This window comes from Anser cygnoides, chromosome 1 (assembly GCF_040182565.1).
Source record: "Anser cygnoides isolate HZ-2024a breed goose chromosome 1, Taihu_goose_T2T_genome, whole genome shotgun sequence".
Classification (NCBI taxonomy): domain Eukaryota; kingdom Metazoa; phylum Chordata; class Aves; order Anseriformes; family Anatidae; genus Anser; species Anser cygnoides.
Genome location: NC_089873.1, coordinates 91,550,408 through 91,577,617, shown reverse-complemented (window position 1 = coordinate 91,577,617; position 27,210 = coordinate 91,550,408). Strand labels below are relative to the sequence as shown.

Sequence of the window (27,210 nt, the reverse complement as noted above, 5' to 3'; positions counted from 1 at the left end):
ACCTTGAGATGCTCCGTGGAGCAGATCACCTACTAGGTCTAAAACACCCCTTTGTCTTCAGCATCAAATTGAAAACATTGGTCATGAATTTGAACCCGTATGCCAGGAAGTCTTCAGGCAGACTCTTCTGTGGCAAAATATAACGATGTTACTCCTCCTCCCCACTCTGATTATATAGAAAAAAAAAAAAGCAGCTGTGTGCTGCTCCTGACAGATCTGCCTCTGTCCTTCACCAGTCTGCCTCAGAGAAGCTATGGAGTAGATCCTTCGAGCAATTTCATACAGTGGTACTGGGAAGTAATATGGATTCATTCCTAATTTGGAGACAGTAAGTAACATCAGCTTTACTGATTTCATCAGTTTTTATTAGATACTTACCTTAAAAGTTCTAAAGAAGATCTGAGAAGTTACCTGCCTTGCTGGCAAGTTGTATTTCATCAATAAGCATAAACCTTTCTTAGCTCAACATGCTCTTGGAAACAGAGTCATGCCTGTAGCCCTTAGCAAGCATCCTGCAGTCTTAATCCATACGTATTTGCAGTGGCGAACTTGGAAATAACAGTTCCTAGGCCTTTAAAAAGAGCTGTAACTTCTCTATCATCTCATGCTCCTTTTGGCTTAGAAATCCTAAGTCTGGTCAGTCCTCCTCTGTATTTCCTACTAGGTTTTGCAATATTTGTCCAGCACTAAAGTTTCAAACTGAGGTTTATTCCAAGGCTCAGGAGTTACCAGTCATAAGAAAGCTGGAACTCCAGCACTGGTTACACTGAACACAAGTGAAAGTGCTGTAGTATTACCTGAGACATGATAAAAGTTGTATCACTTTCATTGTTTTACAAGAAGCAGGTATTCTTTTCCGTGTGCTTCTCAGTTGCAGAAAGAAAATAGCAACAGCAAAATTTCTTTTGCCTGGGACAAACACTAAGCAGTGACATTAACTTACTCTTAAGCGAGAGAGTCAGATGGCTGCACTCCTGGAGATCCATACAGAATCTCTTTACCATTACATTTCAAGTAGACTTTTTTTTTTTTTTTAAATACTGACTTTCTAATGAGAAACAGCATGTAGCTTTGTTAAGCTTGATTAGGCAAATTTAATTGGCTATAGTTAATGTATTTGTGTGAAAGACAAATACTCAGCTTAAGCATGGTTCTTAATCTTTCAGTAATTCAGAGTAATTTAACTAACCATGAAATCTTTAACTTTTAATGGGCTGTATTTCAAATAACTTCCTCTTTTGTCTCTTCAGCTGTCTCTTAAATGTTGTACACTTCCATTTCTAACTGTGCTCCACAATTTTAATGTCTCAGATAGATATGGATATATCCCTTTCAAGTACCTTGACAGTTTGGTCTCCTTCCTTGTATACCGCAGTATGAAGCACATCCTTTCTATCGGCCATAATCTAGTTTAGAGTTCTACCATTCTGGATTAAAGTCATGCCCTGCCTCCCCTCCTCCCCCCCATTGTAATTAGTTTCTCAGCACACCAGCAGAGCTTTCCCTGATATTTATCTCTTTTCTCTCCATGTTCATTAAGTTGCTACATTCACATAACTACATCCACCATAGGAGTCTGCAAGAACATTGTAATCAGAAAAATCAGACCTTAAACTATAGAGCTAAATCAGATATCAGTTTTCTTTGAGGAGTGTTTTAACCTTTCTAAGCATCTCTTTCCCTCTATAAACTTATCTTCCTTTTTCCTAAATTCCCTCTGTTTTGTTACCAAATTGCTGCTCATCAGTGGAAAGGTGGCAATTCAGCAGGACATTCAATACATAAATGACCAGCTGCAAACATCTGCGAAAGAACCACCCTCCTCAAAGAAAAAATTACTTTCTTGCTTCTTTTTTCACACTTCCATCCTAGCTGTTATGGCACACCTCTATACATGTCTACTGCGGTTACTCAGTTCTAATTATTCCTTCTCAACAAATATAAATTACTTCTGGTCTGTTCTTATTTTTCTCTTATAGGCTTGTCTTAATTTTCACTTAACACTTAAAGGTGTCTAAATGCCTTCTTATGCCTGTAATTTTATTTTGTGTTGTATTTTATCAAATGAACACTTCAATCAATCAACTTAGAGTTCATATTGTTTGAAGTATGCAGTCTGGATACTGAAGAACAAATAGCCATTTGAAAAATGGAACTCTGCCTTAACTTATTCTGTATATTTCAACCTTAATCACATCCTAATTGAAACCAAATTTAAACTTGCGGTATTTTTCTTCATTGCTATTGAATGCTATGTTCATGCCTGTGACTTTTGAAAGTATGTCTCTAACATTTGCAACTAAATAAGACAAAGTTGACTGTTAAGTGGCTGAAGCAATCACTCCATTAAGCTAGATCTGCCCTTCCACCCTCAAAACCGAGCAGAAACATAACTTTGCTGAAAAGTCCTCTAAATTTCTTATGTTAGAAACCACAAAATATAAATACTGACTTTTTTTTTTCTTTTGCAATTACATAAGGAATAAGGAATACTCATGCACATTTACTGTTGAGAGTGGCATGCACTAAATGACCTATCAGAAAGATAAATTGATCCATTATGTTAAACCACAAGGATAATGAACAGTACCATGTTGCTTTTTAAACCAATAGCACCTTATGGCAACTTAGAACCATGAGCTAAAAGTTTCTGAGATTTAAGTCGATTAACAGCAGCTCTGTTGGTCTACCTGTAACCTAGGTAAACTGTGTGCCAAAAGACTGCTCACATGGATGATGTGGCTCCATTTGCTCTTTATGCTAACATTTAGCTGTTCAAGTGTAATTAAATGTAATGTGTCTGTAAAGCTTTCAAAGATGCTACTTAATCCCCTAAATTCAGCTAGTCATGTTCGTTTACTTTAAAACTTATTAATAGCTTATCCTTGTGAGGTGTAAATTTGCCCATAAATGTAACCAGCTGCAAGAGAAAAAATATTTTCTTGGACTTGGCATTATCATCTGATCTTCACACACTGCTCTTGCTGATTATCTGAGCTGAGGAAATAGTATTTAAGCCCTTTCCTCTCCCTTGGACTGCTCCAGATGTGCAGCTTCACCAAGGTCTCTGCCAAACAGCCCCAGCTTGCCCCCAGGCTGTGTCCACTGCTTTGTCTGGCCTGAATTGTTCTAGTTAAGCAGTGACAAAGATGTTTACAGGTGTTTTGTTCAGGATGATATGTTGGAGGTTATTCCCACATGGGAATTTTGATGCTAAGGTTTCACCATTTCTTCAGAAAAGCATAATACAAAAAAAAAAAAAAATCTAAAATTTATAATCTCTATCTTCTGTTATATCAAAATGCTAAATGTTAAACCATCAGTATAATATTATAGGTGAAAAGATTAGAAGGCAAAAATGCAACCTTAAAACAATCTTGAGTGTTTTTTTTATTATTTGTACCAGTTTTCACACTTTTGAACTCTTAATCCCAAAGTAATCCTGGTTAGCCTGTGTTTTAGCTACATTATATTTCTATGAATTGTATCTGACTTACTGAGAGCATTGCAAACATATGAATGCCTGGGATCAGGAAGAATCTGCTGTTTTTTCTTAGTGGCGGGTAACACAAGGTTCATAATCCTAGCTGCATTAATTTTCAGCTTGAGTTATCACGAGACAGAAAACCCAAGAGAAAACAGAACATGTTCCTTGAATCTCTGGTTGCTCTTGTGGTATATTTTATAAAGCTCAAACTGATGGTGACACCGGAAGATGTACCCACATGTTAGAGATATATAATCTCTATTATTTCTTCAACTTTTCATTAGTGTATGAAATAAACCTCCCAATTATTATGCTGGCCATCCCCATTTCTGTGTAAATGAGCACGCTTTTGAAGCAACATAAGCTTCAGTACCTAAGTTTCTCTAAATTAGGTTGAAGAAATCTCCTAAATGCAATACACGGAACCATTATTTCTTCATTCACTTCAGGGATTCTTTGGCAAATTCCAGAATTGTCTGTAATAACCTGGAATGCTTTGTTACAGACAGGCATTTCTCCTTTATGCCATAGCAGACTTAACAATATTGCCTATCATAGAATCACAGAATGGTTTGGGTTAGAAGGGACCTTAAAAACCACTCAGTTCCAACCTCCTGCCATGGGCAGGGACACCTCCCACTAGACCAGGTTGCTTGTTGTGCTGTGAATTTTATTCCATTTTTGCCATATCAGTGTTGTGCAAAATATTCTATTTCTTCCATTAAAGATTCCTCCAAGCTTTGTCTTAGTGTATTTTGTCTCCATGCTACTAGTTGTTTCATCAAATTTATTCAATGTACAAATTTAATAAAGGTCCCATGACTGATCTTTTCAGAATTTAACTAATCAATTCCCTCTGACAATTCCAACACTTCCCATTCTTTCCTCATCAACAATGATTACCTATTTCGTATTTCTTCTACAAATCTCTATCTTTGTCTGCCCTGCATCTTTTTGATTTCATTCATTTGCCTTCTTGCACACAGACAGCTGCCCTGCGCTAGCATAAACTGTGTTCATTTCTTTGTTAGCACAGCACAAAAATGGCTGGAAAAAAGTTTCTGTCAAATGTCCAGCTTGATTACTTAATTTCCTACTCAGCTTGGAAAGTCTGCTTGCAGACATACAATAGGTTATTTGGTCAGATTTTATTTATTTTTTTTTTTTTAACCTTTACTGTTTCTTTAGAAAGAATTGCAGACTTTTTTCTTGAAGACAAAACTCAAGTTTATGGTGCAAGTACTTTCTTAAAAAAATAAAAATCTCTATATTATATTCCTTTCATACAAGACACCAGTGAAAAAAAGTGCTTCATTACTGGTCTCTGATACCTCTGAAGGAAAATCTGTATGCAACACAGCAACATCAAGGTGTTCCTTAAAAAATAAATAAATAAATAAAAGTAAGCTACCTGTTTCCCAAGAGAAATAATGAACATCCAATGATTCCTTTTTCAAATAGAGCAAAAACTGTTTTGTATCCTGTGTAGAGAGTTAATAAGAAATTGATAGGTCAATTTAAAACTTCTGATGTGGATCACTGTTTCAGTCTTTAAAGAAAAGTATCAGAGGAAGAACTTACTTTATATTCCTGTGTGATGTTGTCACATGTCCTGTTGCCTGACACTTAAATGCTATCCATAGTCCAAGGCTATATGAAGGTTACTGCCAGGCTATTCTTCCATTTCCCTTCATCTTCATATCTTTAGTTAAGCACTAACATACAAACCCTTATTTTAAGCTACAAAACTAGTTTGAATCATGAAGCTTCTGCTTTTTAAAGAACTGTTTGTTCCATCAATCCATGACAATTCACACCTTGTCAGAAGCAAGTGATGTTTATTCAATTGAAGTATATGTTAGTGTACAGTTTTTAATTCTGAATTTTCTTAAAGGGATGGTACCAGTTGCTTGTCGGGTATCAAATATCCAGCATTTTGCATTTTTTCCTTATTTGAACACCCTGTCTAATCCCAAACTGCAGCATGAGTTAACTTGCCAGTCTCTGTGAACTGAGGTAAAGGTTTGTATATAACATCAGTTGTAGGTATCCCTCATACAAATAGACCCCACCCACATCCTGATGTCATTTGTTCAGCAAAACAGTATTCTGAACAAATTGACCCTTGAAATGTCACGCAGAGCTCAAATGGGTGATTCCCACTAACCCAGAATTGTCACATTGTCCTTAAAATAAAAGGAAAATGATAAAAAACTGCCATAAAATACTGTTAATCCATCAAGATTCCACAAATTCAAATAACATTTTAGAAACTCATGCCCCATAGACTGTAACCTCCTTTACAACCTTTCTCCATCTTTTTCTTTGTGTTCTCCAAGGCTAATGGAAAATAGCCTGCCTTTGAGGAACAAATTCCCTGTATTTGGCAGAAAGCATACCATGTTTATGTTTGAGCTCTTTCAATAGAAGTGGATTTTTTATATATCTACCAGGATTATATATTCAGCATTGTGTATGAACAATGAATGTGGAGCCTGTCACACTTTTCCAACAGAAAGCATGAATCAAAGTAAGTGTTGTGGGTTTTTTTTTTTTTTTTTTTTTTTCTCCACTGTTGATAGTGCCATTTCTATTTTTACTGTGTTTCTAAGCACTGTACAGCAGAAGTGACCAAGTGGCCTTCACTTCTGCCATCTTTTCTGTAGGCTTCAACTTCTTCACCCAAAGATGACAATGGGCTCAGGACCCCAATATTTAAACTCTTCTTCACTCTTTCAGACTACCAGAGATGAGGTTTTGATGCCAGGTTCCTCGTGTCTTTGAGGACTACCTGGTACTAGGGTGCACTTTCTCACTCCTCTGGCATGGTTTGCAGGTGAGGTTCCCCTCTTGTAACCCCAGCTGCCATGCTAGGAAAACACCACTGGTGTCCTCTGCCAGGATGTTCCTCCCTCCTACCTGGCAAGCCATACTGATCTATGTACCTTGTGTACAAATATTAGAGTTTACAGGTTTATCTCACTGAATATCACACAGTCTTTGTGTGCGATAAAACATTGAAGGTCTGCATTTCAGATTCCTTTGTCCTTCCCACTCCCAGGATGTCCCTTCTATTTATTCTCACTTTTCTTGGTTTACAATGTGCGCTGGAAAACCAGTTCAGCTAGTTTTTCAGTTTCTTTGGTTGATTAACTTTTCCATAACGAAGTCAGGGTCAAGCCTGCTTTCTGGCAGTGCTATTCCATTTTCTTGCTCAGCAAACTTTGCAATAGGACCAATTACACTTGAATGAACTGGAGAATAATGGTGGAATATGCATTGTTTGATGGTCTGACACCTGACTGTTACTTCTTTTTGAATCATGCTCTGTATAATCGTTTATGCTTCTCTAGAGCAGTGAATGTCTCTCTGCAGAATGCAGATGTCTAGTTTTCGGTGGAGATCTGGAACTTGTCTAATTTTATTTCTACCCTATAGCTTTCTTGTCAAGCAGAGTACCTAGGGCACGGTGTGACAGTAATTGCCATTTTCTGACGACCTGGATGATGCAGGATCATCACACAGGCAGCCTGACTCCTATTCTCCTGACAACAGGGAGCTTTTTTCTTTTTCCAAATAGGTTTCTAGCCAGGCTGTATTGCTATCAAAGCCGGAGTGGGCAGGCTGTGATGGACTTGGATCCATGCCATAGTACAGGGGTTCTGCCCGAGTGGCCAGCAAGCAACATTGAAACCTGCACCTAAACTTACGACACTGGCACTGCACAAGTGTGGAAGGCAAGCGATGTGACGAGCTTGATGAGCAGCTTTGACTCTGGATCCTGGCAGTCGTGTCTTCCCAGCTCAGAAGCCAGGGCTAGTGTTTACATGAGGGGACCCAGAATTTAAATCCTGTCATCTCTTCCATCTCAATGTTTCTAGACATTAAGGCTTTTAAAGCTGGTCAGCCTCCATCAGTAGGCAGCCCTCATTAATTATTCTCCTTCAGTATAGATTTCTCATCACCCTCTGAACAATGTTAAAAAGTTGTTATTCGTATGCAACAATGCTTGTACTGAAGGATTTAATTTAAGTTTAGCTTAATGGCATAAAGTCTGGAAATGTATATTTTTTTTCCTGTAGAGCTTTTAGGGCTGTCAGAGTCAGCAGCTTTCAAACATGCATTGTTATAGGTATGTAATTTTCAAAAGGTAAAAATTTGACAATGTAAATTTGTCAAAAATTCCTCTTTTATGACCCGAAGGGTAAAATGTTTGTCCTCTCCTGTCCTGTGCTGCTCTTTAATATATGGTCATTTGTTTTTCTCGTGTTAGTTAAATGCACAACACTCTATTTTTAACCTTTCCCAGAATTTGTCTACAATAAAACAAACAAACAAAACAAAACAAAACCAGACACATTTAAGTTCCAGAACTCCATGGGACGGGAGGGCAGGATATGTTAATCTTTCGATTTAACCTCTTCTACAGCATTAACACAAATTTTTCAAGACATTTTGCTGACTATTAGAGCACACCATTTTTACACTGTATCAGTAGTAGTCTGTTGTTGTTGTTGTTCTTGGTAAGTAACAGTAATGCCATACCATATGGTTCTTCTATTACTTCTAAAGATGCAAGAATACAAGAAAAAAAAATTATTTTTTTTTTCATGTCATGTGGAGGAGGGAAAAACTAATTTGTCTGAAATTTAGTTTGTGGTGAAATTGTAACTTATAATTGGAATATTCTCTAGAAGAATAGTGGAGATATTGAGTTGCAAAAATCTTCAACTAAGAGTATGATAATCATAATGAACATAATATTTTCCAGTTTTGGATTACTTAGACATAATGAGATTAGAGAAGTTAACAAAGAAAACATGAGATATTACCAAATATTACACAAATATTTTGTGTTACCAAAACAGGAACAGAAAGCTTTCTTTATGAAATATCTGCTATTTGGATACTTATCATTTGCTAGAGCATGGCATAAGAATTTTTAATAAAATTTTAATACATACTGACACATTCTTTTAATCTTTAACTTAGTGAAGTTAACAGTAGGTATAACATGTCAAATTCATTTCACGGGCTGAAAAAACTTTTTTGTCTTTATCTCCGGGCATAACAGTGCTGCTACTTACACACTATTTCGAAGTCCTACAGAAATGATGTCTCTCTATCTATAAGCCAAAAATATTGGTACCTTTCCTTTTTTTTTTTTTCCCCCCCATCATTGCTTTGCAATGCAATGATTTCCTTGCAATGATTGTAAGAAAAATCACTTAAACCCAGCAAACTTATGTTAGGTATCTTGGTGTTCACTATTGTTCCATCCTTGGTAGCCCCGTAATGACCCACTATAGTTGTCACTATGACAATAAAAACTACTACAACAACAACAAGGGTACTATTTCAGAAATCTGCTTTGTGAATGTGAAATACAGCTAATCAACTTTAGAGTCTAGTTTTGTTAAGTAATTATTGCACAAGTGTTCCCCAAGACCTTCTTCCCTTTTCCAGCAAAACTCTTCCAGTCCTTCACGACTTCTGGAAATCTTCCGAGTTCAAACAATAGTTCCACCACACTTCTTCATCTAAAATATTTCAATAGGTACCCTGAAGCTTTCCTAGTCATAGGTTTGCCACGTACATACAGCTATACATTATCTTAGAACACTTGCATAAGCCTTCGGCAAGTCTAGATCACATTTCAGGTCTCAGAAGAATCATAGAATGGTTTGGGTTGGAAGGAACCAAAGATCACCTACTTTCAAACCCTCTGCCATGGGCAGGGACACCTCCCACCAGACCAGGTTGCCCAGAGCCCCATCCAGCCTGGCCTTGAACACCTCCAGGGATGGGGCATCCACAGCTTTTCTGGGCATCCTGTGCCAGTTTTTCACCATCCTCATAGGAAAGAATTTCGTCCTTATAACTGATCAAAACCTACCCTCTATTAGTTTAAAGCCATTCCTCCTTGTCCTATCCCTATACTCCCTGAAAAAGAGTCCCTCCCCAGCATTCCTGTAGGCCCCCTTTAGGTACTGGAAGGCCACTATAAGGTCTCCCTTGAGCCTTCTCTTCTCTAGGCTGAACAATCCCAGCTCCCTCATCCTGTCTTCATGGAAGAGGCACTCCAGCCCCTTGACCATGTTCATGACCCTCCTCTGGACTCATTCTGACAGATCCATGTCCTTCTTGTGCTGGGGGCCCCAGAACTGAATGCAGTAATATTAATACTTCTACATTTTAGATTTGCTGGTGGCAAGTCAGGTTCAACGGCTGCAATGACACATTCATTTAGTCACTTCTCACATATTGGTCATAGAGGAATCATTTTCTTATACTGCCTGTTCACACCCACCTACCCCCATCCCACAAGCTGTGTTGTTTACCTGTATAGATTTTTTGTGTCTGTAAAGAGACTGGAAGCCACATGTATATGCGTAGTATATGTACACTACTATTTCTTCGCACTTCTTTTGTGCCCCAAGGGTGCTTCTGAGGATCTCTTTTCTGAGGAATCTGGTCAATTAGGTCCCATCTAGGATGATTTCACCAAATTTTCTCATGCTTAATTTTCAAACTTACAGTGAAACATGAATGCAGAGCTTAGCCTCCTTCTTGCCTCTAAGGAGAGGAGGATGTAGCAAATCTCTCTCAGAAAACAGATGTCACATACTGTGTCATGCAGGCGGTGACTGTATGAAGTCACCAGCAAGATGACATGTCAGGGACAACTTGACCTAAGACAGGGTTAAAAAACCCAAGATGTGTCCATTCTGCAGTGCGCTACCAGACACTGACCAGTAAGGACATTAAGGGAAAGAATACAAGAAAAAGCCAAGTATAGCACAATACTTCTGGTTATAGCCTCCCAGATTTAGTCCTTAACCAGAAAATTGCAATCAGCACTCGTCCACCAACATTTAGCTGTGCAAGTTGTTCATCTCCAAACTATTTCCCTTGGATTGCTTTTTAAACATGCTGCCTGATGACTTAATTGGATGACCTGTGAGTCTGGTATCTGGCAAATAAATAAGTAGCAATCCCCTTTTTTCTCTCCGTGATATCAGTGGTTTTACAGGTCTGAACTTCTGTAGAGAAGATAGAACTAACTAGTGGGGAACTGCAGAAGAAATCCAGCTTGTCAAGGCCAGGTGTGCTAAAAGATCATAGTACTTCTAAAGTTACTTTGTTTATGTCCTGAAGTATCCTATTTCACACAGAAATGTAAGGTATTCAGAACAGTAGTCACTTACAAAGCCATTTTTTTTTTCCACAGTACAGTTACAGCACAGCATTTACTTGTCCTTATCTTGTAAAGAAGGTTTTAGAATACTAACCTGACAGCCTCAGCATTGTAACCAACTTTTGGCACATATTCGTCATGGGTGAAATATCCTCAAAAGAAAGAGCATGTAATTCCCTATTTTTTTCCAAGACAAAATTAGTAATTACATTGCTAGGTGACAAAATGATAATAGTAATTAAAAAAGACAATTTCTTTTGGCCTTCCAAGAGAAAAAAGTTGTAACAGTTGTTTCTAATCTCACCTATTTATGAAGATGAACTACTTATTAGCATTTGCTTTTCTTTGCAGTGGCATTATTTATTTACAGGCAGACATTTTTCCTTTTTCAACGTTACTGATGTGTCAGTTATCAAAATGAAAGGAGTAACTGAAGCCTTCAGTTAGGGTTTTTACTGGCTCAGGTGCTTGCCACACAATACATTCCTCATTTTCAACTTGCTTTGCTGCTAAGAGATAATAGTGCTCTATATCCGAGCTTTCAGCTCTCAAGGACAAGCTGGCATTTAAGGGCTGGTGACTCCTTTGCATGCTTCTTTGTGCCAGCCTGAGGAAGGCCGATGAGCAAAGGAAAGCTAAACTGCTACCTAACCACTGATCCTTTAACTTATAGCAAAAGTGACTTTCATCAGATCTGGAAGGAGACTTGTAACTCATCATAGTTTAGCAGGTCTTGCATTTTAATCTGAATATATATGAAAGTAATTTGAGGCTCTGTTTTATGTTAAGATACAGTGTAATGTACGATTTTCTATGCTTGTGTTATTATGTGGATCTGAACAGATCTTAGGCAGCCACCATCTCTGTCCCCTTTGTGCCTCAGGGTTTGTTAATTGTGAACAAAGGGTCACTGTCTCTGAGAATGAAGAGAGGCTAATGCTTCCTAAGTACATTATTGCCTATTCATTTTCCCCTAAAATCATTTGGCTGAATTTCATCTGCTCTTCCATCTGTGAAATCATCATTTAGCTGAATGGTGATTATGCAGAGTTGCTTTTCAGTTCTTCATTACTGTTTAATAGCTGTGTTGTCTTTAAAATATTGCCATATTTATACAATAGCTCAAATACTTGAGTCAACTGTGGCTTCATTTATGATGAACCATCTTCTTTTCCCATCATTGAGTTACACTGGTGGGAGCTCTAGTGTAGCTCTGGTACTGGAAAGCACTGGAGGTTTTTTTGTCTCCCTATATTCAGACATGGAGTGAGAAAGCTTAAGGTTGTCCCTCTGTACCAAAGCCAGTACCATGGCCCAATACCGTGCGCACTGAACTATAAATGAATCTGAACCATGACTGAACGGATTCATGATTGAAAATAGTTATATTTTACCTCATTTCCATGTAATTTATCCATTGTTATATTTCTTCTTTATCACAATGACCTTCTCTGGCCATAGATAAATTTGGATAAAATAAAATAAAATAAAATAAAATAATAAAATAAAATAAAATAAAATAAAATAAAATAAAATAAAATAAAATAAAATAAAATAAAATAAAATAAAATAAAATAAATAAAGTGATTTTATATATGTTTTCATGCTTGCAGATGTACCAAGACCACAATGGGAAGTTTGTTTTTCTACTACCTATACCAAAACTATATTTGCACAGAACATTTTATTCTGGTTATGCTTGGGATGTGTCATCATATTCCCATGCTCTTGTCTACCGTTGACGATAACATAAATTTCTACTATCTTTTTTTGCTGAAGTAGCCTTTTGGCAAAGAACTACATTCCTCTATTAATAAATATAATCTGTCATGCAGCTGATTTCTAAGAATAAAAGTTACAAAAGCAAGAGCTGTACTGCCCTGCTAGTCCTAGAACAGGCAGTGAATTAGCTGTTACCCATGACCAGCTTGTAACAGGTACAATAGCACTCCTAAGTCACGGCTCAACCTGAGCCAACAATCCCTCCCTTACATTTAATAATCATTTGTCTCATGGCTCATTTCCATCGATATCTTCAGGGTACCCTTTCTGCCTGGACAAAGATATGTACTGTCTTCTAAAGTTCTTTCACCACTACAAAGATTTAAATTGGCAGGCAGTTCTCTATTTTCCAGGTGCATACTATTAATAATTAACAGTAACAAAAAAAGAGGCAAATTTTTAGTTAAAGTTTTATATAACTGAAATTGCACCTCACTATAATTTACTCTCACATTTGAGAAATGTGATAAGAAACCAATTGCTTTTCATGTCTTTCAAACAAATGAGCCACAGTTCTCAACGGTGGAAAAAAAAGGTCTCCATTCTGGGAGAAAGAGTGAGTCACTTTTTTTCCTGTTACAAGCCTTCCTACTCAAAAGGAATTCAGGTCTACAGAGTAAAATCAAACAAACTATGATTGCAGGAAGCTAGGCACGTCTTATACAGCATCAGTAGATGTGGTAAATCAGGCTTATAACTCATGGAGGATCCTGGGAACCTGCTCTAGGAACAGACTCCAGTGCCTTCTCTTCACTGCTGTAAGCACAGTGAATTTGCTGTAGAACTGGCATAGCCAGGTATATCCATACGACACCAGTCCCTCATTCTGCACTCACATCAGTGGTCAATTATACTGTATTTGGATATATTTACACGTGTCTTATATTACAAGCCTGAAAGGGAAAAGATTTGTTTTCTTTTTCCACAGTCCATTGTAGGCATGTGCAATGTTGTGTCTTTCTTAAAACACATTGGTGGGAATAACTCCTGACCACTGAAATATGAGATGGGATTAGGATGATAATTTTAGGGAGAAATATTGAGGCATATTACAAGCTTACAGATGAAAGATCATTTGTATTGCTTTCTGATCATACTCCTAGAATGTATATAGATAATAGCAATATGCTTTGTAGCTTATAGTGGTATGAGCTTATATGTTCATGCACTTAGACATTGCAGTGCTGACTTCCACTTGACTCTGACCAAGCCAGGTTTCTAAGAAATCTGTCTCATCAACGCAGTAGCAAGGGGCTAAATGGGTTAAGTATATATTTTGTCTTTATCAGCTGCTAGGAAAATTACTATCCAGTTTTACTCTGTGTGATCAAAACCATGCCCAAAAAGAGGATAAGAAAAACTTAATATGGTAAAACTGTGTCTGTTACTCAGAGTGAGAGTAAATCAGCACCACCAGAATCCTCTTCATATTGCCACTGCTAACCAGGTGTAATCTAATTATAATCTTATCTCTATATCCCATTCATCTCTTCCCTTATGGCCAATAAAAAGTTATCCTCAACTGAAATGATAAAGCTTCTTCTGACGATATAACTCTTTTTTCTTTTTACAGAAGTAAACTTGAATATTGAAACTCTTTCCTGTAGCCACTGACAATCATCTTCCCTTCAACCACTAAAACAAGTTTACCAGTGCTCCTCATTCTTCTCAAAAAGACATAAAATGTTGTTTTGTCTTCCTGACACCTTGCTTAAGACATCTGCAGGTTAGAAAACAACTGATCTCATGGTGTACGTGGTGGTTCATGGGCACATGGTGGTTCAGAAACCATTTGGAGAGTTGTAGTTACCTTCTCTCTAAAGATGATTCTTCACCAATTCCAATATCTTCAGTGCTATCATCTGTTATCCTACAGTTGAATCAAAGGGAAACATTCACTAGCACAGACAATAATCTTCAATAATCTTCCAGGTGAACAGTGCAGATTGGCTTATTCTAATGCCCAGTAGCTGCTTGGCCACTATGGTTAGGTCTCATACCATACGTTAACAAGAGCTTGAAAATATTTAACTCTCATGATTTGGATAAAATCACTCTTTTCCATTTAAGAAGAGAATTATTCAGTTTCAAAGTTACCAAGAAAATCATGGACCGAAAAAATACTGTTTTTTGTAACAGTCATGTGTTTAATATATGGTACTGTGAAACACTGTGGTATAGATTAGTGAATTTTAAAGAGTCAGCACTACCAGAAAGGGGGTGGGGGGGGTGGGGGGACTTATTGAAAAGAACTTTTTTCCTCTAGGAATTGTTAACCTGACAATTTGCAAAAGTATTAGCATAGTTATGAGCTCTAACTCACATTTTTCAGCAATAATCAAGGAAGCACTATCTATTATTGAACATTTATATATTATCACAAATTAATAGTATATGTTACTTGTAGGAGGCCTAAGAAAACCTGGAAGTTTAAAGTTGAAATATCTAGAGTTCAGTTAAATATCATTCATTATGCCAAGTAAGGCAGCCAACTTTCAAATAAAATCAGCATTTTGTCAAGAATAGGACAGCAATATTTATTTCCAGTGATTACATGATATAGTGTTGAAGTACAAGGTGTTACATCAGCACTTTTAAAACAGCTAGCAATTAAATGGCAATAGATCATTCCTTGTCAAAACCAGAGGAAAACAAAACACACAAAACAAACAAACCAACAACAACAACAAAATACCCATTGCGTTCCTTTTTTTTTTTTTTTTTCTTACTTTTTCTTTCGGAAACCCACTTGTTGTTCACAGCCTCTCACCTCTACACAAAAGGTACAGCTAACTCTCTCGGTCTGTCTCTGTATCTCCCTAGCCTTTTAACGGGCTGCTTGGATATGAAGTCAACTGTAGAAGTATAATACACTAAGCTGCATTTTAAAGTGAAAAAGGGCATGATATTCCATTTAGCCAAATTAAGCTGCACTGTTAAGTATTTGTCAATGTCAGCATGTTTAAGCTATGAGATGAGCTCAAACTGTAAGCCTGTTCGTGAGGAGCTGCTTGAAGGCTTTAGGAAGCAGATAGAAATGGAGCTGCGATGTTTTTGTTATGTCAGCAGAGTTCAGAGGAGCACTCTCATAAAGCACCTAACCCTTCACCCTACGTACTTTTATTTTTTACTAACATTTGTTTACATACTGCAATAAAAATAATCAGATAACCTATTTCTTCTTTTCCTGATAGAAATATTTTCACATAATTCTTTGCAGTATATATTGTTTGTATATCAACAGAAACTTTGGCTCATGTGTCACTCCAGGAAAAACGAAAGAGAGTGGCAGAAAGAAAAAAGTAAGCATAAGCCTTAAGTGGAAAATAAAGTAGCATCTTTTCATTAGAGAGGGCTGCCAGCACATTCTAAAATTTAAAAATGCAAAAAATTAAGGATTTGGTGTTTGGCCAGGTTGCCAAATCCAATGCATCTAATTGTGCTGGAAGAGGAATAACAGCAAAAGTAAATTAGTGGTATTAAATCTCAATTTTTAAAAAAGAAAGAAAGAAAGAAAGAAAGAAAGAAAGAAAGAAAGAAAGAAAGAAAGAAAGAAAGAAAGAAAGAAAGAAAGAAAGAAAGAAAGAAAGAAAGAAAGAAAGAAAGAAAGAAAGAAAGAAAGAAAGAAAGGAAGGAAGGAAGAAAGAGAGAAAGAGAGAGAGAGAGAAAGAGAAGAAAGAAAGAAAGAAAGAAAGAAAGAAAGAAAGAAAGAAAGAAAGAAAGAAAGAAAGAAAGAAAGAAAGAAAGAAAGAAAGAAAGAAAGAAAGAAAGAAAGAAAGAAAGAAAGAAAGGAAGGAAGGAAGGAAGGAAGAAAGGAAGAAAGGAAGAGAGAAAGAGAGAAAGAAAGAGAGAAAGAAAGAGAAGAAAGAGAAGAAAGAGAAGAAAAAGAAAGAAAGAAAAAGAAAGAAAGAAAGAAAGAAAGAAAGAAAGAAAGAAAGAAAGAAAGAAAGAAAGAAAGAAAGAAAGAAAGAAAGAAAGAAAAGAAAGAAAGAAAGAAAAAGAAAAAGAAAGAATGGAAGGAAGGAAGGAAGGAAGGAAGGAAGGAAGGAAGGAAGGAGGGAAGGAGGGAAGGAAAGGAAGGAAGGAAGGAAGGAAGGAAGGAAGGAAGGAAGGAAGGAAGGAAGGAAGGAAGGAAGGAAGGAAGGAAGGAAGGAAGGAAGGAAGGAAGGAAGGAAGGAAGGAAGGAAGGAAGGAAGGAAGGAAGCTGCAAGCACTGCCAGGAATAAAATAATCCTATCCCAAATCTCTTCAGCACTGCTTTCCTTTCAACAATGAAGCTTTGAAACTTCCAGATAAGAGCAAACAAAGAAACATTTTCATTTTATTAGTTTTAAGATGAAGAACAGGAAGTCATCAGCCTATTTCTGCCCTGTTATATCCAGACAAGCTTTCTGCACCTGTCCTCACTGAAAAGGGAGGTGTTCTTTTTCTTCTGTTTTTTAGTGATACAGGTACGTCTTCCCTGAGCACATCTTGGGATCCACTTTGTAACTCTAATGTCAGCCATCTTCTAATGACCACAGCACAATATTTTCTGGATGAAGTATACACATATGCTTTTGCTTTCTGATTCCAGTGGAGGATAATTCTTTTTCTTTTTCATTTTTTTTTTTTTTAATTTCTGTATTTGGGCAAACAGCTATCTCACCAGAAGCCTTGTTGTTCTTATAGGCAAGTTTACACAGCATAAGAAAATGTTTTAAACATATTAGAAGGAAATCATTTATAATGTTTTATGACAGTTTTTGAAATATACACACACATCCCCCCAAACACATGGCTAACTTGGGGCAAAAAAATACATATGTTTCTGATTCTGGTTAAGTTATTGTCTGTTTGAAGGATATATTTCCCAACCTAGCACATACCTCCCAAACAAACACGAACATAGGTTCTCACCACAAAATTTCAAAATATTAACATCTTGGAAGCCAAACTATGGAGCCAGCAAATTCACCTCCAGTTTATGTTATACGACTGAGTAACTAATAAGTTAAGATGAAAAAATGAGCTCCATTCCTGATTAACAAAGCAGCTGAGAATAATTCTGCAAAAGTAGCATCACCAAATTTATCCATTGCTTGTTTAAGTTGGTTTTCCTAGGGAAAGAAGCAATTTCCAGTCTGCTGTTTCCATCAGCTACCTCAGATGTCACCCGCTTGGGCTGGCCCTGCCAGGTACCCTGCTGCAGTGCCCCGGGGAGCATCCCAGCCATGGCAGTGTGTGCTTGGCACCGCTGCTGGCACATCCAGCTACCCACTCTGGCCCCAGGCCCCAGGGGTCTCCCTGCTGCACAAGTACTTTGTGTTGCTGATATTCTGAAATTTCTGTTTACTTGCAAACCTGAAATGCTGACTTAGACCTTAACAGAAATATAAGGGTGTGGTGTTTTGTTTTGTTTTCTGAAGAAAACAGAAATTAATTGAAAATATCTTTATGTCAACACCATAATTATATTTTGTTAACATGTAGCATACTTTGCACAAATAACTGAAAGTGATTCCCAGGAGAAGAAAACTTTCTTTAGCCCCAGTTACTGCTGAGAAAATTGTACATCAAAAACAACACAGGATTCTACATTTCCTGTAGTAAGCCAGTAGCACTATGCCAGTGATCCTACATTGTGGAAGAAGGGGTCATATATAGTTACCGCTCAAAGGCTTCATATATCAAATATTGACTAGTAAAATGCTTTACCTGTCAAGAGTGCAGTCCTTTTAATATTGCTGGACTTACATTTGCAGCTTGAGGAGAAAGTCATCTGAGCACAAGTATAAGAGACAGCATGTCTTTAAACAGAGATGCAAAGAAAGAGAGAAAAACAGGTCCTTCCAAGTAGCACACAAACTACATTCTTTGACAGGAGAGTAGAAAGAAATAAAAAATTAAAATTGAAAGAGGAACATTTGATCACAAAATAAATTGGAATGGGAGGAGGATACCTCATTCAAACAAAAAGGATAATTTTCTTGGAGAGCAAGGTTCAGGGTCAGTTTAAATCAAAATCCAGAATAGTGGGCAAAACCTTGGTATCTAAACATTGGCCTGGTACGTGGGGCATTATTCTTAAGAGGAGTCTTTTGGCACTTGTTTGTAACACCTGGGAATAAAACAACATTGTGTTTTGCTGGCAGAAAGGTCCTTGCCCTACCCTTATGCAAAGGACATGCAAGTGTGCTTGCCTGAGCAGTGGGACAGGGTGGGTCACACAGCCACACTGAACCCAGTCATATACTGCCTTTTAGTGGGGTTTAGCTCAGACCACTGGAAGGATTAAGAGAGGGTTCATGCCTGGCTGCCCAGATTATGAGGTTCAATCTGTGTGCATGGTTCTGCGTGGAAATATTCACAGATACTCTAGAGATCTACCCAAATCCCCTGTATTAAGTCTGTGGAATATCTTTGACTCTACAGTGAATTATTCAACAAATCTCAAAAGTTTCCTTTGCCAAAATATTCCCTTTACTTTTATTCTGTTTTTCACCCCTGCAATCCACAATTACTTTTGTCCCAAATGCTTACATCACCTAGTCTTTTCATTTAAATGCCCAGGAGAAACATTTTAAATGTTATTTACAAATTTCTACCGGCTGTTACCTGAACCTAAAAGTGTTTCCAGCATGTCCAGGTGAAAACCCCCCTTCTCTCTGGGCCCAGCAGCCAGCATCCCCCTGGGGCTGTTATTCATGGTGCTTATTTCCGCATGTTTGTGCACAGCAATATTCCTGTGGTGCTACACAGCAATCCTTGGGAAGGAGAAGCTGAACTGTGCTGGGGCAGACGGGCAGAGTTGAATGAGGGGGAATATTGTTCATCTCCACCCTGAAAGAGGCAGCAATTTTTATCCATGCACAGATCACATTGTGTTCCTCATCCAAATACATGCTATGTAGAAATCTCCCAAGCAGATTAACAATTATGTTTTAACGTCTCGGATTAACAACCTGAAAAACAAGTGTTATACAAATACATTTCTGAAATTAGCAGATGTGTAACTCTGAAAATTTACAAGACTTATATAGACCAAGTAAACAACACAAATCAGAAAAATATTTTGATGTCATTCATGCTGTCAGTAATGTCCAATCCCATTTTGTAAAGATATCGGCATATAAAATGGATCTGTCAGAGTGTATCGACAAAAGAAAATCTCATGTAATTGAATATCTCTGTTTGGACTGGTGTTCTGTTTGCTCGTATCAGGACTAATTTATCAGTTCATATCAAAGATGTCTTCAGCACATTTGGAATAATGTCCTGTCTTTTGTTATCTGCATAAGAACGTATGTCGTCTTGCAAAACTCCAAGATGAGAGAAGTGTTTTACTACTGTACGTCACCAATAATCCATCTGTTTGCAGCAAGAGTGTGGCAAGTAAATTACTCATCCAAAACAACTCGTCTAAGTATACTTCATTGGAGATTTTGTATGGTGAAAAGCAAAATCAATAACTTACAGAACAGGAAAATGCTTAACAGTGGTCAGCACTATCTCTTGCCATTCAGTGATAAAGTGTACGCCAGGACATAATAGTTTTCTCTAAAGGGGTAAAGTTAAGGACTGCTTCTGGGTGTACTCACAAGCTCCAAAAATAGGTTTTTGTTTTTATTTATTTATTTATTTTAGGGGGGAATGTGGAGAGGAAATCTCAGTGCTGGCATAACTTGCATTACTGTTTGCTTCCTTCTTTAGATCTCCTCAAGGTTATCCCTAGAGCCAGTGTGACTCTTTAGGACCTTTTGGACTTTCCCTGTCTTTACACTTATGAATCATAGAATCATAGAACCACAGAATAGTTTGGGTTGGAAGGGACTTTAAAGCCCACCCAGTTCCAACCCCCTACCATGGGCAGGGACACCTCCCACCAGACCAGGTTGCCCAGAGCCCCATCCAGCCTGGCCTTGAACACCTCCAGGGATGGGGCATCCACAGCTTCTCTGGGCAACCTGTGCCAGTGCCTCATCACCCTCATTGGAAAGAATTTCTTCCTTAGAACCGATCGAAACCTACCTTCTTTTAGTTTAAAGCCAGAACCCCTTGTCCTCTCCCTACACGCTGTGACAAAGAGTCCCTCCCCAGCTTTCCTGTAGGCCCCATTTACGTACTGGCAGGCCACTGTAAGGTCTCCCCAGAGACTTCTCTTCTCCAGGCTGAACAACCCCAGCTCCCTCAGCCTGTCTTCATAGGAGAGGTGCTCCAGCCCTCTGGTCGTCCCATTGCCCTCCTCTGGACTCTCTTCAATGGTCCATGTCCTTCTTGTGCTGGGGGCCCCAGAACTGAACACAATATTCTAGATGGGGTCTCACGAGACCAGAGTCAGGGAGGAGAATCACTTCCTTTGACCTGCTGGTCATTCTTCTTTTTATGCAGAATATTTCAAACCTATTTAACTTGAGAGACCTTCAAGTATTCACAGGCTGAAACCAAGGAGACCAAGGAACTGCTGAAGGATGGAAAGAAGAAGAAAAATTAAGCTAAGAAATCAGGAACAACTTCCTGCTCCTTCAATCAAGTAAAGCTGTGAGATAGATAGCTAAGGAAAACAGTGGAAACTCCACTGACTAGAAAAACATAAAAGCAAGACAAAGAATGTATAAGTAAATTAAATCCAATCTAGGCTTTGGTTAATCCTCTACATCCACATTCCCTACTGTACTTTAGGTTAGGCTAGGTCTACATGCAGAAAGTTCAGTTACACTCAAGACCTTGGAGAAAAAGGGCATCTTCTGCTTGATATCACGATGCCAGCAAAAAAAAAAAACATTATTTTGGACAGTTGTTCCAAAAGAAAAGATCTTCATATAATTTGGGGAGCTGCCAGAGAAATTAGGCCAACAGTTAGCATCTCCTAACTTCCTGATCTAGGTAGTGAGGCTTTGCCAGCATAGCTACATGAGTATCTAAAGAAAATGTTTTGAATATAAGTTTCACTTTCTAGTTCTCAGCCCTAAGGGATAGCTGACCCATGAATAAGACCCACAACACTATAAATGGACTTACCAGACATAGGTGTACAGTGTCATACGGTATGTTAGTTAACACAGTGAAAAATATGCTTTGTCTTATACAGTCCTGTAATCCTTCTTCAGCAGAGCTAAAGCTCAGTTTTTGCACCTGAATGAATGTCAAGTCCTGGCATTTTAACATAATCATTTCTATCCAGTGGTGATTCTAGCAAGCCTGGTAAATGTATGCATATTTTACACATAAGCAATGAAACACTAGCAGAAGTTTATGAACACAGTGATGAATTTATAATCTAAATCCAAGCTACGGTGTATTAGTGTAACAAGAGTTCATAATTCTTTCTGCAGGCTAAGGAATGTCAATAGGCTGCTTCATAAAATAATGAATGTTTGTAGTCATAATTTCATGGGTTGACTGCAATTTAATGGCCTTTATTTCCAATATAAGTTCATGAAGGATATCAGTAGTAAAGAGGTTCGTATGAAATATGGTCTGTCAAAATTACTATTGAGCTGTAGTTGGTGTGTTTGTTGCAGTTTTTTCCATACTATTACTGTTTATGTGATGATCCAGTTTCATAAAACTTTATGTGCCAATTAAAAGTCAGACATTTGCAATGGTTTTACTACATATTCTTATCAATCAATTAGAAGGTGGCATGACTCTGGGTTGCGCCAGTTTTATGCCTGTCCGATACAAATTGCTTCTGAGGGGCTTTTGATTTATTCAACGTGAATCTATACACATGCACTTTGTATTCTTTCCCTCCATCTGCCTCTGAGAATTTGTGGTGTTGGAAGGTGTCACATTCACTACCGAAGGGATTAATTTCCTAGTTATTCAGCAGGGACAAAGCAAGCAACAGCATCCTACACAGAGACCTGCTAATGTGCTCAGTCTTGACCCGCCTCCAGGGCAGAGCGGATAATGCATTCCCTGTGCTGCTGCCTCCTTAGTAAGTGCACAGAGGAGAGTGAAAATCAGTGCTATTAGCACTCTTCCACTAAGAAACGGACCTCAGATCTTGTGATTTGAACCGGTGACCTAAAGATAAAGACTTTGTATGCTTTTATCAAACCTTTGAGATAGCCAGGTTCAGCATTTAAAATGTATGCTTGTTTTATGTTCACTAAGTCTAGGACACACCAAATTCGCTGATATATTCATGGATTTCTTTTTCAGCAACAAAGCTGGCCAGGGCAGTTCTTGTTGCCCACTGCTACACCCTCTCTCCATCCCACTCCCTCCATTGTGTGTCAACAACTGTGCAGTGAACCAGATTAAAAAATAGAGTGCCATGAAAGAATTAAAGGACGGAAGAAAAGTGAGAGTTACGTATACCAGTGCTGATGTTGAAAGAAAAATATGTGTAACCATGTTCTTGGTTCATCATGTGCCAGTTCTGATGAAGCTGGTCCTAAGTATTTATATATCAAATACATCGGATAGTACAGAAATTATTTTTACATTCTGAAGCTTGCAGGATAAATCCATACAATGAAATAACAATTTATTCTGAAACTGCTCTAAACTTATCCTCTATATGAAAACAATGAAAATGAACAATAAACTATTAAAGTGGTAGCGAGGAGGATAAAGCAACGTACAAGAAGGAGAGCAGGAGACTGACCTGAGTCCTGACTCAACTCTTTGTGCAAATCAATAACAAGTGCTTCAGTTTTTCCTTTAAAATATAAGTAAAGAAAAAAGTAATAATAACCTTTCATTGTTAAGAAGCTCTGAGCCTTGGAGGAGATGAAAAGTTACATAAGTGCAAATTACTGTGCTTACTCATTTATATTAAGAAAACGTCAGTTTTTCATTAAATAGTTTGCTTTGTTCAGAAGAATGAGATCCATATCTTCATGTAACAGAACTTTTTCAGCCCGCTCAGATGACCAAAGTGTGTGATTCATTTGCTGTGTGCAGCAGCATTAAGCTTTGCCATAGTTTTGTCTGTGCCTCGTGGTGAGATGGGCTATGATCTCAAAGACTGGCAGCCTAGGGCAGGATTCAAGCTTGGATGGGAGATCTATATGAATGCATGTTATAGAGTCTTTTTGCTTCAGCAGGTGTCACATTTCCCTGAGTCAGTATTGAACTGAGACCTTAATTTGGCAGTAGAAAGCAGTGTGCTTTTGGAGGTGTCCTTTACCCAATAATAAAGTAATACCAGGAACCCAGCCGCACAGGCATACTTCGTTTTCGGTGGTGGTGTTTTATCAGAGATACCTGTAGGGTTCATAACCCTTATTAGCTGCAAAGCAACATCTCATGGGTGTTTTCTTTCAGGAAAACTTCAAATATTACGAGGTCTTATCTTAACTATGTTATTTTACCTTAATCCCCTTGGAAAAATATACAGTTTCTACACATCCTGGCTGTAACACTGGCATGCCTGCTAATTCTTGCACAATGTGCCTGGCCAGCTTGTTGCTCAGTGTTTCAGAGCTTTGCATCCATTTTCTCTTGGTCTATTCCATCTTTATTGCTGTTGCTCAACTCCATTCCTAGCAGCAAACCTTAGATTTTCTCCTCTTTAATCCACTTTGATGTAGCAGCACCCACTAACTGACTAAGCGTTCAGCAACAACTATCAGATAAGGTCCTGCTTTCAGGGCAGCAGTTGCCAGCTGACGGAAGTAGAATTATCTGTCGGGCCAGTCCAGAAGCATGTATGGACTGTCCATTTCAGGCAGTCATGCATTGTTTATATATACATATTTTAGTTTACTATTCAGCATCCTCTAACATGATGAATAATAACAGAGCCAACAGTAAAAATGAGCTGTACTTATTATTTTGGGGACAAGAGGTAGGCAAATTGAGCAGATAACTCCTCCATACCAGTTACAAAGTACTGAAGATAGAATAACAGGAAGGGGAAAATGGTTTGAACCTACCAACTTTTTGACCTGCCCCATCCAGAAACTGGTCGGTCAAGACCAGTGCATTGGAATGGTCCCTGACCTGCGGATATCAGCCCTTCACAGCTGAAAGGAGTGCATCTAGCCTTGCTGGTGACATCTCATTCAGAAGTGCCCAAAAATCTGGTGACAGAAAAACAGTCTTGCAAAAGGGTGGTAGCTCTGGGCCACCTGGAAATCCAGCAGTGGAGGGAGATGCTCTGAGTGGTTAAACAGGACATACAGGAGTCATGAGCAGAGGGTTGTAAAGCAGCGTATGTTTGACCTATAAATCTCTAATGCAATGTGTGTTCAGGGAAAAAAAAATGTTATGTAAATGTAATGGATTATCAGGTTCCATCTCGTGTTACTTAATTTCTCATTTTTCTGTTGTTTGTGTTGTAAAAGGTATTAGATGTGCTCAGTATGCTAACAAGAGTAATTAATGCCGACTTGTCATTTCCAGTGACTTGCTTTTGGCATCCAAATGCACATCCCGTTCCATGAGCTCTAGTAAGTGTATATGTTACTATTTCCTTATATAAAGCTTGTTTATCAGAGGAAATAATGCTTAGCTATTTAACACTTGCTGTGCCTGTTGTTCATTTTGCTGGTTTTTTCATAGCAAGCCCAAAAGAGATCTAAAATCCAGCTTAGCAAAGGCTAAACAGCCACAAAATGTTTAGTTTCTATTAAACCAGTGGTACTGACAAAGTCTGTTTTGGTTGTGAGGCCGGTGAGGCTTTTGCAGAGACATCTGAAAAACAGCACTCCTCACTTTTCCTTCCATAAGCTCGGGAAGTATTTATATGCTTATAAATACAGACACTGACCAGGAGCCAAGGTTCTTGCTGGCTTCATTGAGATGCTTAGATGAATATTAACAAAACCAGCCATTACAGGGTTTTCTAAATTTTGTGAGACTTTACCTCTCACTTCTGAAGTTGGAGAGGGGATTTATACTTGAGCTTTGAACCCAGGGAAATTCCTTTTGGCTGTGTCAATATCACAGCGGATTTTGAACACAAATTACATCAGTGGGGAATGTAAACAAACCTTTCAAAAGAATAAATGAATATAAATACATACAAAGGGATATTACTGGGCACCTTAGTTTCATGGAGAGCCAAAGTTCTCTATCATTTGCCATCTGAAGTGGATTCTGAACTGAATCCAAATCTGAGAGGTTTCATCTTGTCCTTCCCCACATCTGCTTTCCCATCTGAAATTTTGTGAAGTCACTAAGTCTCAGCATCATCGAACCCAAGGCCATGTCCTGAACAGGCTTCAGACTCAGACTCCTTGCCCCAGAACAGCAGAGCTGTAAATGCTGAATCCGAGTGTCAAAATCACCACCAAAGCTGGGAGCAAAGCAGGATTTCTTTTATCAGCTGCAGGGTTCATGTATGGCAGCTTAAGCTGATCATAGAACTATGTTTTTTTTTTCTGAAATTTAGACTTCAGTAGCTTTAAGGTGAAAGAATTATATTTCACAACTCAAGTAAACAGTCTGGTAATGATCCACATAGCTGAGTTTTGGATCAAGATTACGAGTTTTGTTAAGAAATCAAGGTAACAAGTTTCGATTCAGCAAGGAAAAACAGGTATGAGTGAAAACCCCTAAATGAACCCTAGGAACCGGAACTGTAAGTCTTCACAGGCCAAGTGACCCATTGAACAAGGAGGCCGAGGCCCTTCTGTCCATGACTGAAATTGCTGGATATGTTTAGCAGTTGTTAAGTGCAGTTGCAAGTAGTGAAGCTATTAAGTTGATCCCTTCTGCCAAAGCTTTTGGACTTGTTTTGGGCTAAAAACGTTGCTGTCCTTAGAACAGAAGCCTGAGGCAATCTAACGGGGTTTTAAAAAAATTGTTTGTAAGCACATACACATGCCACTTGGCGGACTTCTCTTTCATTCTTGCTGACAGCAGGAACTTGTCGAATCAATATGATTCCAACATATCAGCCCACAGACTTGTGGGGTTTATATTTTCATTAGAAGTACATATGTGTGCTCCTTTGTCCTCTCCTCAGCCCATTTTTTTTTTCACAGTAGGAATTCTCCCCGCATATTTGGCGTGGAGGCACATCAGCACTGTACCACCTCTGGCGAGCATCGAGAGGCTTTCCAACATAAAGCTGATGAATCTGCATGACTCGGAAAAATAACTGTGAGAGGGGAAGCGTGGTTCTGTTTCATTGTGTGGCTCGCTTTGGAGACCATTTCCCAGGCAGCTGTTTCCAAGAGGAAAGATCTTGCCCCATCTCTCCCGCTGCTGGAGGGCCTGTGCCAGGCTGCAGCCTCCTGCGGGGGCCTCCCCCACCAGGGCAAAGGGGTGGAAAGGGGTAATTACTCATTAGCACTTAGGGAAATGATGGAGGAATGCTTTGTAGCAGTTCTTTGCCTGGGGGATGTCCTGTAGCAGTCCCTGCGCTGGACACCTAATTTATTGCTGCCCTCAGGGTAAGTATTTCTGCCACCAGAAAGATATTTGCTCCCTGCAGCTCTCAGGAGAAAATGGAGAAGACAGGCACCAGCTTGGTCTTTAGCCAGTTTCTTCATGTGTCACCGTACTCAATGTGTGTTTCTCTGCTGAAACAATCCTTGGGTACTTCTGAGAGTTTCACTCAGTCATTTCCCCATGCTTTGCTGGGTTTTTTTGTTTGCTCTGGTGTTGCTGCTTCATTCCTTGTATTGTTTTCTGTGGGGAGTGGAAAAGGCATGTTGTCTTGCAAGCTAAAGGTGGCACAGGCTGTTTTCATCATCACATTAATGTAAACACAGACAGATAGAGGTTTTGTTATTCTGTTTCGAGCTGCAGGGAACTTTCCTAGTTTTGCTGCTGCCACGAAGCGTGCAGCCCTCTGAAA

At 38.5% G+C, this 27,210-nt stretch overlaps 1 long non-coding RNA gene across 1 annotated transcript; it reads left to right on the top strand.

The window, feature by feature from the left end:
• Positions 1-26,908, top strand: LOC136791447 (uncharacterized). Its single transcript, XR_010833543.1, has 3 exons — positions 1-328; positions 24,807-24,853; positions 26,393-26,908. It is a non-coding gene; the product is annotated as an uncharacterized lncRNA (long non-coding RNA).
• The last annotated feature ends 302 nt before the right edge of the window (positions 26,909-27,210 follow it).